Source organism: Toxorhynchites rutilus, chromosome 2 (genome assembly GCF_029784135.1).
Source record: "Toxorhynchites rutilus septentrionalis strain SRP chromosome 2, ASM2978413v1, whole genome shotgun sequence".
Taxonomy (NCBI): Eukaryota; Metazoa; Arthropoda; class Insecta; order Diptera; family Culicidae; genus Toxorhynchites; species Toxorhynchites rutilus.
In genome coordinates this window covers 218,876,458-218,888,870 of record NC_073745.1, presented here as the reverse complement: position 1 = coordinate 218,888,870, position 12,413 = coordinate 218,876,458, and positions in this window count along the sequence as shown.

Genomic DNA, 12,413 nt, shown 5'->3' with positions numbered 1-12,413 from the left:
TATTTTTATTTCGACGTTTATGATCTCATACTTGTCCACCAAAGGAACGCCTTATCCGCCATCCGCAGTCCGCCCACAACTCATCCGCTCATACACCTATCGGCGTCGGCGGAATTAATACGCTCTCCTCGCGCTGCCGAGCTGCCTTCCCGTCGGCGCTCTAAATTGACGGATTGTCCCCGGATGGCTCCGTGTTTGGCGAGCAAGTTCATTGGCATCGCGCCGCTAGTGGACTGCATCAGACGCGCGTTAAAAATGTGTACGCGTTGCATATGGAAGACGCGTCGCAATTAACTAGCCAATCGGGTAAATGAAACGATAATTTTGGTGCGGCGCTGCGATTTCCGCGCTTGTTTGGTTGGGATTGATTCTGAATATTATTATCCCCTCGGCATAGGATAGTATTTTCTCCCTTTACTTGTTTATTTTGGCTCAATAGGACAATAAACCATGACGTACTTATACATTCTTAAACCCTGACAAATAAAAATACAAATTGGGTATTCGGAAAGAACTTTTCCTACAGCCAGACAATTTCCCGAAAATCTGTTCTTTTTCGAAAACAGGATCTCATTTGATTAGTTTGTTACATCTTCTACCATTACCATAGAATCTATGGAACCAACTGCTAAGCCGACTCTTTTTGAGGTCGGTAAAAGCTAATTATCCAATAGATCTGAACTGTGATCCACGGTATACTTCATGTAAATATATACGGTCCGCAGGGCCAAACGGTACGAAGCCAGCTCACGCCATTGCTTGAGAATCAATCGACACGGATATCGACTAGCTTACAAAACGATTCTTACCTCTTCAAGAGTCTGCAGAGAATGATGACCGCCAGCGCTGACCTCCCCACGTCCGCTGTGCACACGGCTTACAGAGACAAGGCTAGCTACTCCGGATCAGTAATTTTTTAGTGACGTCATCTGAGTCGTTGAAGTAAACAATGTGTTCTTATTTTTAATTCTTCGCGCCACCATTGCATGACAGTGTTACCAGTAGTTCAAATGTGAGAGGAATGAATCTAATATTGTTAAGCCCAACATGCACATTACACTTCACCTCCACAAGAGGCTAATCGTTTGGGGATGGTTGGATATTCACAACGATAAACCCAGAGTGATTTGGCAGTGTGCAAGTGTGCTAATTTTTTTGACCTAGAACTGCGTCTTTCATTTCTATGCTTGGGTGTAAGTTCAATGTTTCGAAATCGAGAGCATTATACACCGGAGCAACAAGATTTTGAGCGTTAATACCTTCTAAATAACTGGACGAAATGGTATGATAAACACTTCATTCGACAGATAAAATGTCTACGCATTACGCGTTGTCTTGTTACTTATTGATCCAAAAACAAGCTTCGCCCTGAGGCCAAAAGGGAGGCCACCGGAGAGAAGAATGGTACCACTAGAACACAAACACGCGCAATTCTTTTCGTTTGGTGGTCATCGAGTCAGTATTGATTGCCGGCGGGCGTCGAGCGTCGAGGAGAAGAAACAGAAAATATGTTATCGTTGCTGATCATTATTCTACCAGTTCTGCTTAGAACTTTCAATTACGTCGAAGCGAAAGAGTTCATTTTGTTTTCTTTTTATAATATAATACTGCGATAATAATACATTTTGTTTTGTAATTTTTCAATCAAGTGCAATTAATAGAAACCTTCTGAAGATTATTCCACACCAGTAAAATATAATCGTATTCTATATTCTCTGAATAGTAGTAAAACAAACTATTTTTTTAACGTGAGTGTTGGAACCGCGAAATATCTAGTAGACTGTAGAAAATTCCGTTGTTCAACAAGCTGTTGAATACACGCGTAGTTCCAAGAATTTCTAGAACTTATCCCATTGATGTCTTGAAGTGAAGGCGACAGTCGTATAGACCCAAAGGCAATTTAAATCCGTGCCCTAGAAGAGAAAATAGGCCTTAGTGATAAAACTAAAAATGTAAGCATTTGTTAATTATTTATGAAAATTAATTTAAAAATAAATATGTTTTAGCTTTGAGCGCATTAGAGAAAATCCGCTACAGAGAGGTTTTTCACGGCCATTGCAGTCCGAACAGTGAGATTACATCTTTTCGTACTTATTGGGTGTATAAAATGAAAAATGGAAAATCTATCGCATCATGAAAATACAAAACAGCTATTGCTGTCGTAAAACTCAAGTGAGTGTTGTGAGGAAGGATGAGTGAACGCAACATTTATGTAGACTGATTGCATACGACAGATTTTTTGTCTTTTAGAAATCGTATACAAATTATATCACAGAGTTTGAAAGTGTTTGAGAATTAGTGGCAAGCTATGTGTTATTTATAGGGCAAACATAAAAAAGTGGATAATAAATTATGCATCATTTTTGCGTGATTGTTTCTTTGCATAATATTTTGCCTGCGCTGTGCGCAAACTTCGTTCAGTCGACAAAGAGGTATTGAGGCTCGAAACCTTGTGCCTCCAACATAACGCTCTCGCTTTCGAAATCCCCCCAAATATTCATTCATCCATTCATAGAGAATTGATTCAGATGTAACTTCAAACAAATGATCACCATATTAACGATACCCCTATGTCAACCTTGCGGTTACATCACAGATATAATCCACTTCCTGTTTTTGTACCATAAACAAAACTATTCACATTGGTAAGATAATAAATAAAATCGCTGAAAATGTTTTGTTCAGAATTCTATAAATCTTTAAAAATCTAAAAATCTAAAAATTTAATATATAGAAATCTAAAAACCTAAAGATCCGATTATCTAAAAATTCAAAAGTCTAGAAATCTGAAAATCTAAATATCTAAAAATCTAAAAATATAAGAATCTAGAAATTTAAAAATCTAAAAATCCAAATATGTCAAAATCTGAAAATTTTAAAATTTAAAAATCTTGAAATCTAAAAATCTAAAAATCTAGAAATATAGAAATCTAATAATCAAAAAATCTAAAAATCCAAATATTCAAAAATCTAAATCTAATCTACAAATCTAAAAGTTTAATAAACCTATTCTTCTTCCACAGCTATCAACGTGACGGCAATCGGAAGGCTGAAGTTCATTTATAACATTTAGTATCATATAGTAATAGTAATAGTAATAGTAATAGTAATAGTAATAGTAATAGTAATAGTAATAGTAATAGTAATAGTAATAGTAATAGTAATAGTAATAGTAATAGTAATAGTAATAGTAATAGTAATAGTAATAGTAATAGTAATAGTAATAGTAATAGTAATAGTAATAGTAATAGTAATAGTAATAGTAATAGTAATAGTAATAGTAATAGTAATAGTAATAGTTATAGTAATAGTAATAGTAATAGTAATAGTAATAGTAATAGTAATAGTAATAGTAATAGTAATAGTAATAGTAATAGTAATAGTAATAGTAATAGTAATAGTAATAGTAATAGTAATAGTAATAGTAATAGTAATAGTAATAGTAATAGTAATAGTAATAGTAATAATAACTTGCGCCAGTAACACCGGCTGAGTGTATCCTATGGCTTGCCTTCCCTACTAACACATTTCAAATTCCTCAGACATTTATGAGAGGTCGCAGAGTTCTCTGCATCTCTCTTAAGTAAATGTCGAACTAACATTCCTCCCCTTTCCTTAGCAGATGCAAGAACGTGGCCAGGACAATTCTTAACTGTTGGAGAAAGCATGCCTTCATCTAAGAGATACTACCAATCATCAGCAACGGATGAGGTCTAGTTTTTGACTTAACAGTTCTGAATTCGTACCACCTACGATATTGTGCAACTTGCTCAATGCTAATGCTAATGTTTTGTTCAGAGTTTCAGTTTAAAAAGCATGTGAATTTCTGCTTTGGAAAATGTAGATGAGGGCTTTCTGCTTACATGGTGTCATTTACAAGTACGATCTGAGTTCAACACCCAACAGAAAGTATGAAAAATTTCAAAAAAAGGGTGTATACGAGAAAAATTGTACACACAAAATTACTCATTAAAATGACACCTTTCATTGAATAAACTTGAAACTTCAAACAAAAAAAGGATTACTAATTAGTGACAATTGGCTTTATTTATTTTATTAAATTTTCTCTCCAACGCCTGTATTCTTTTCCCTCCACCCATAATAGTTTTCAATTTTTTTCAACTCCGACTCGCTTTAAATAATTTCGGGGTGCTTACGAGTTACGGGTGCTCTTCAGGATAACTCAAACTTTTCAATACGACGAAACTTCGGAAAATTTAGTATGTTTATCTCTTTTTGAACAAAATCCACATTGTTGGCGTGGTAAAGTTTGAACGCGTACTAATCCGGGCACAGAAACATTCGATTCATTTATTTTATTTATTTCAGTCCATTTAATTTATTTTTTTCAGTCTACCTCATCACCATAGAATCGATCTTTTCTTTATATACCGTTCATCATCTTTTGCACGAGCCCTGTTCCCATTTGTTCAATTGCAGTTCTTCACTATGTGCCTCACAATTGACAAGTATTGCTCATCTGGCCTTAGTTCCGGAGTTCCCTGGGAACAAATTTGTGGGTGAATAAAAGAGAGTCTCTCATTCGAACTACGCAGGGTTTCCTTGACGGTTTTCCAGAGAGCGGTGATTGCTCAATTCATGAGGAACCCGAACACTCGGGACTTGGCCAAATAACTTTATGTTCCGCAAAGTTTTGTCCAGAGGGCGAAGAAACGATCTGGATTGGAAACGTACAAGGTGCTGTACTTCCCAAGTTGGGACGAACGCCAGGTGAGTGTCTCCAATCGCACGTCCGAAAACTCTACACGAAGCTGCTAGTGAAATGCAAAATCAAAGCGGATTTGTGTATGTTGCCGAGACAGGAATATTTCACAGGTAAGAACAAGTTTACTGTGGATGATCGTTTCAACAGAGGAAGTTGTCGAAGTTAGCTTAGAAGCACTTGATTCGGCACTTGGCGAATGGAGTGAATCAATCTTGACCAAAAGCATCATCCAAGTATTCCAAATCAACGCAGGAGTGGTATGTGGCTAATACTGTGGATTTTGTGCCGAAAGACATGCACCCGCCAAATTGTCCTGAACTCCATCCGATCGAGACCTATTTGGTCATGATGTAGTGCGGAAGGCCAAAAAAAGGGGCGAAGGACAAGAGTAAATTATGAGGCAATCGATAAAACAAAAAAAAAAACGTATCGGATACGACTGTACAGGTTCTGATGGAGTGCGTCAATCGCAAAAGCGGAGCATTTTACTCAAAATCGTCCCAAAAATTCAACCGACGTATAAAGGCTGAAACAAATACATGTACATACATGTAATACATGTTTACACCAGTAAACGATTGTTTTTATTTTGATAACTATAGCCGATTCACCAATCAATTTGAAGTGTCGCAATCAGGGCTCGGCATAGTCATAGTCAACTGAGGATAGTCAGCTGACTATATCCGTATTCAGTTGGAAATGACTTTTGGCTTCTTTACGCAGTTTCTCCGCCAAAACGAATAAACAGTCAGTCGGTCATTCTTCCCAGTCAAATTGTGTACATTGCATTTTGAAGTGACTTCCCCCAAAACGAATTCGTTCCTTTCTCTCTCATGTATCACGTACGCATGCATCTATGTTTGAGTTCAACGTGGTTTGACACACGTAACAGGTGAGCTAGATATTTTTGTATCGTACACGAAAATTACTCACACGTATAAAATAGCGTGCAGTGTGTGTGCGCTATTTTGCACGTTATTTACTAATACTAACGCGAGCACCTTCAGTGCACCCATGGCCGAGTGGTTAGCGTCACACATTATCATGCCGGGTGTTTGGGTTTGGGAACGGGAGGCCGGGGATTTTTCGTCGAAGAAATTTCCTTCGACTTGCACTGTGGTCACGCGTATTCTAGAGCTTGCCCCTCGGAATACATTCAAGGCGTGTTATTTGGCTTAAGAAATCTCAACTAAGTATTAATAAATGACGCTAGTTAATGCATACGTTGACACGGTAAAAGTTCCACAGGGAACGTTAACGCCATTCAAGAAGAAGAACGCGAGCACCTTTATAGCATACCTGATAACTGTCTAAGTTCGTTGGTTTGAGTTCACGATGGGTAGACAATAAACCCTAACTGCTTTTTTGCATCAGAAATCAAGTTTTCGTTCCTCTTTATATGGACGTAAAAATAGGATTGCGTACGCAGGTAACAATTTCGTTCCTAGGGGGGGTAGAAATTGCAATCAGTCAGGGGGGCAGAAATTGAAACTAGTCAATTCACTTTTTGTTAACGGCGACTGCCGAAGTAGTTCGAGTCGAAGCGAAGCTACTGAGAGTAGAGTCGGTCTTCATTTTTCATTTTCGTAGATTTCGGGCCCTGGTCGCAATAATTATCGGCTCACCCTTTACCGAAAGTGTTTTTCATATTTATAGCAGCGACACAGCCCGACCTGTAATTGAGCGTTAAAAATCTAGGAATCGTGGAAAAATAATAATATTGTTGTGTTTATAAGTCAATAAATTTAAAAAAATTATTATAGACATCATACCTATTGTATATCAAAATGAATACAATGTAATAGTGCAAATAAAAAAATCGGCCAACAGTCAAAATGACACGTAAGGCGGCTCGCACACCGGAGCAATGAGCAACTAGCAACTGTCAACATGCAATAAGCAATATTATCACCAATGGATTTTTCCATTTAATCTTTGTTGATCTCGCACACCGACGCAATACGATATCGCTGTCGCCTTTACAGAGCAACACATGTCGCTAGCAACACGGCGTGTCGGTTGAATAGCAACTTATCGCTCATATTTTGACAAGTTTCGTACATTAAGGCGATTGTTTGCATAATGTCAGGGGTTTTTATTGCTCTGGTATGCGAAGAACAACAAAATATGTTTCCTGTTGCATATTGTGTACTGCAGTTTGCTAGTTGCTTATTGCTGCGGTGTGCGAGCCGCCTAATGAAGAACTGATAGAACACCCCAGACAATTATTTCTGATCGAGATCGTCTAAAATTCTCGCAAGCTCTTGTAGGATCATCGGACCGCGGTTGCATTGAATCTAAACAAGAAGTCGAAATCCGTCGAGCAATGGGTGGGGGACGCCGTGTATTCGGAGGCCAAAAGATACAGAGAAGAAACAGCAATAAACCCACCGAGAACTTGGTCATGTCTGAGTGAACTCCGTTTGCCATTACGTTGCTCCACTGACTAACTGACTGACTAGTGATTTGGTTTTTTTCTGCATACAATTGTTTACAAAGATACCCCACGAAATCTAACATTTTTTTCGGGTTTTGCTAGACAGGCTAGAGGGACGCTTTGGGCGCGAGACGCGATGACGAGGAGTTGCAATTCTGTGGTGTAGGATCTGCGGGAGACTTGATTACTATCCTGCAGAGGAGCAGAAATTTGGCAACCAGCGTTGAACAGCAGCGTCTATTTAGAACCGCTCCAACGCCACGTGGAACCCGTCCGGCAGGTTTGGGTTTCGCGTAGACAAACGTTTTGGTGAGTTCTTTATATGTGTGCTGCTTCGGTGGAGAAGTTTGCATTCAATAATTAATGCAGTCGTTCGATAATGAAATAGAACAGTGAACGACGGGTCGTGGTAATGTGGACAAAATTCGGCATGTAGATTATTCTATATCTAACGATTCAATTATATGCTGTTTTACGATGAGACATTTCTGTTCCGAAACAATTCTCGATGTAGACAAAGCACTTGACGAAGCTAACTAACTAACTTTAATGCCTTCAACATATGACGGACAATTTTCATGACGAAAAGTTTCAGTTATTTCATCATAGTCGGGAGACAACGTTAACAAACTAACTAACAATTAGATATACTAAATCCAACTAAAATGTATGAATGTCTGAAACTAGAACTAGTTTACCATAATGTTCATAATTCGACTAATTACATAAAAAGCACATCATGGCATGAGCACATCGAGATGAAAGATACATACTTTAAATGCTACTTAAATGTCTTTAGTTTTAATTATTAGAGAATAACTTTGTCCATTTGTATGTGTAATGGACATAAATATTTGGAAAAAAATTGTTCTCTAATAATTAAAACTAAAGACTTGTAGCCTTAAACGTATGTATTCGAACCAGAGTATGTAACTAGATGATTCCGAAACTAACAACTTGTAGCTTTAAAATAAAGTATATTTTAAAAATCACTAAAAAAATTGGATATTACATCTTGTTCCTATAATGTCGTTGAGTATGTTTTGCAGACAGTTGTGTCCACTATCATTGTTACCATGCTCACTGTCCATCCGCGAGAGACCCCGCTCAACGTACCCCTTCTGGTTAGGTTTTAGCTTAAAAATTGCCAAAAAAAAAAACAACAGCCCTGGAGTTTCGCACACCATGGATGGTTTTTGAGGAATGCATGCCTTTTTTGTTTCCGTTTTTGCTGCCGTTCGTGAGCTGCTATTTTTTTCTCCTCTATCACAGCTTGCGACTCGTTTCCCTTTTTTTCATCCGTCTTCTTGTTTTGGTAGTCAGTTCTCATTCTCAGCTTGAGTTTGACTGCAATCGCTGCTGCATCTCGTACAGGGTTTGATTTGATTATGCATATGAACATGCATGTATATTTTTGGCAGGGAAAAAATTCATATCACCCACAGATCTTCTTATTATACATTAATTTTAACCTTAATTTTCTTGTTCTTTTTGCCGATGGAATGCACACCGCTGTTAATGCGAATCTCCCTCTGATTGAAGACGATTCTCGAATGGTTTATGCTATGGGTTGTATAGAATTTCACGGTTGGTGATCCGTTGAAACAGATACGTTCCTCTGGGGGTCCTACAAATTAAATATATTCGGACTTGCCTTTCGCAAATTTTATATGGCGTCGAACTCGTAGGGAGCAGTGCCCAATACACAATGGTCCAGGAAGTGCATTTAAGTGGAAATTAGCATCTAGAGCTCAACAGCTTTTCTCTAGACAAAAACGGTCTTGGACAAAGTTGTTACATATCAGTTTGATGTTGTCAAAAATAGGGTTACCAAAATTTTCGATATAATAAAAAAATCTAACTTTCTATCTTTATAGTTAGAGATAGATATGGCTCGACAAAGCAAATTTGTTGAACAAATTTTTTTTCTATCTTCATCGAAAATTTTGGTCACCCTATTTTTGATGATAAAAAATGAGCGCCCTATCATAAGTAGCAACTTTGTCGAAGACAGTTTTTGCCTAGAGAATAAATATCTTTCATAAAGTTGGTTATAGCGCTTTCTAACTAAGTTGCATTAGGGTCACCATGGAAAAAAAGGTTTTTTTGCTCTAACTTTTATATTTCAACCCCTACATCAAAATTGTCTTAGGACGACTTTTAGAGCTTATCTTGACCAACATTTTGAGAACTTGTCAATATCCTAATACTACTCAAAGTTATTGTTGCTTTTTCACCCAAAAATTCATTTACTCAAATACAAAAAATACAAAAAATAACATAGTTTTGGAGATCCCACATTATGTAGAGTCAAGTATGTTTGCCCCAAAATGAATGACAAGCGAATGAAGAGAGCGTATTGTATGGGAAGAAATATCAATAACTTTGAGTAGAGTTGCGATATTGACAAGTTCTACATCGCAAAATATTTGTCTTAGTAAGCTCTAAAAGTCTTCTGAAAATAGTTTGCATGTAAAATTTGCAATATAAAAAGAGCAAAAAAACCGTTTTTTTTATGGTGACCCTAACGCAACTTAGAAAAAAGACGCTATATCGGTTATTTCAAGAAATAGAAAAAAAAAACTTTGTTCTAAAGGGTTTCCTCAATAACTGGGGCTATAACATTGTAGAACTATGTTCACCTCTATCTATAAAGATAACAAATTTAGGATCTTTATTTCATCGTAAATGTTGGTCACCCTATTTTTGACAACATCAAAACAAGCGCTCTATAATATGCAACAACTTTGTTCAAGACAGTTTTTGTCTAGAGAATAGCTGTCGAGCTCTAGATGCTAATTTCCACTCAAATGAACCTCCTAGATCATTGTGCAATGGCGTTTGGTGCGGATAAATGGTATCTGTGTTATCAATTTGTGTAATTTTGTCCTAATAAAATACTCGCGATACTTTTATTGAGTTTTGATGAAATTAAGCTTTAATTCGAACTTTTTCAAACATTTTGAAACAAAAACAAGTAATTGGCCTACTTTTTTAATAACATATTTTTTCCGGAAATCGAATTGTGCAAAAGTTAGTTATTTTTGGTAAGATTTCATTCTTTCATAATTCTAACCTACTACACTTTTTCTGAGTGGTTGTTGCTGTTGCAGTCGTTTTCTGCGACGATTTATTCCGAGAACCCTTTTGCACTCATAAGTTTTATTCAAGAGAAGCATATGCTCATTTGGTCTCGATAGGGAATCAGTTCAATCAGAATCAGAACTCACAACTTCACGTATCACCTCGCGTAAATGATAATTTATTACTTATACTGTTCACGTCAATATTCAAATCATTTATTCATCTTCCTAAACATTGCTACAGTATTACCTTAAGTAAGTTAGGACCTCTAATTAGCTTCCGTCCTCAAATGTTAAATGAAAATGTAAACGGTTGTAGTAGTCAGTAATTAACGCCCAGGTCAGCCGAAGAAATCGAAGGCTATTAATTACTAGTATTGTCGCATGAAAACTCAGCGCGAATGTCAGAAAAACTGAGAAACGCCATGGGAAAATATTGAAATGAAAAGGAAATGGATATCACATGTTTTGAGAAATTTTCCCACTAGTGTTTTATGGGGGTAGTAAACTATGAGAACTGGAAAAAAATTAAAAAAAATTATAGGAGGTTGTGTCCAAAACACGACCGCATTGTTGACGTAGAACAACGCTGTTATTTTTATATGTCGCTTGTTTATAACTTCGGATATTATTTTGTAATGCTGTGAAATTTTAGAATAACTGTTTAGTAGAATGGTTCGCTCGTCCTGAAATGTTTTTTTAATGTAGAATCAATTTTCGATAACTGATAATTGTATAATTGTATGTCGCAATTTGTTTCATGTCAATGCATTGAAAATTTACCTCGAACGCTATTCCGGTGGCCTTTTTCGCAATTGACATAGGCTCGGCTACAGTCGATTATATACTTGTTGCACCAGTACCATTATTTCACATCTTATAACTACATAAATATATCTTTGGCACCGTATGGAAACAACAACAAAGGCAATATTTGCAAGTATCAAATATCATGCTGTTATTTAATATTGCCTCAGTGGAATCGCACCCCTAGGCATCGTTCTTACAACGTAAATCAAGCGCCAAACAAGCGTTTGCCATAGCATGCATACAGAGCCATGCGTTGGTGGCTCAAAGCTACTAGAAATATAAACACTTCTCATCATTTCGCGCTATACTCAGAAGAAACGCTTCTGTTAATATTACCGGCCTCGAAAAAAGTTGCATTACTTTCTCATGCTCAAGATAAGCGCAGCTGTCATCCTTAGTGGAGAAAGTTTTGCTACTGACGAGCGAAACCAATTCACATACAAAATTTCAGAACGACATTTACTTTCATGGTGACTAAATAAACCAGATAATCTGTTTCTGTTAATCTCAACAACCTCGAAAAGAGTAGCATTGCTTCATTATGATCAAGATTTACGCAAATGCAATCCTAGTTGAAGGCAGTTTTGCGACTGGCACGCGAACCAAAATAACTTATAACATTCCAGCACGTCATTCAATATCCTTGGTATTCCTCAAATAATGTTTTGGCGCACAACCTTAACGCATGCTAAAAAAATCCCTTCTTGTTTAAATTTATCATTACAGCTGCATAATTTACACCACCAATGCACACGGGAGCAGATACAAATTGGGTTTCAGCGTAGCGAAGATGCACTATTTTGCACGTACATGCACGTACGCACACAAATATCCATATATCGATGGCTTGGAGCATCTAAATATACACACACTCATCTCCGTTTTGCGTTCTTCTCAACAGAAGCCCTTTCTATTAATATTGCCTGTCTAGATTAGCTTAGCTGTTACTATTGATGGAAAGAGTTTTGCTACCGCCATGCAAAACCAAATCACAGGCAGAATTCCAGAACAATTATTTTCTTGGTGAGCCGACGATAGCCTAGCTTCATGATTTCCCACACAATTGTGTAGCTCAAAACATTAATGCAATGGCGTCAGTTTGATGGAATGATCGCAACAACAGAGAGTGAGTAATTTGGTCGCATCCACAGCTCAATCCGAAACGAAAGACAAGATAGCGCAAAACAAGGAGGAACAAGCGATGTCCATTGCTTCGTATCTAGAACGATACTGAACGTTTGCCTTTCCTTTCCTTGTTAAATTAAAGAGACTTTAAACTTCTTTAGTTCATCCGTCTCTAGCTTTCAAAAAGGTCCTTGGAAAACTCTACTCTTTCTTCATATTACTCCTCCACCCC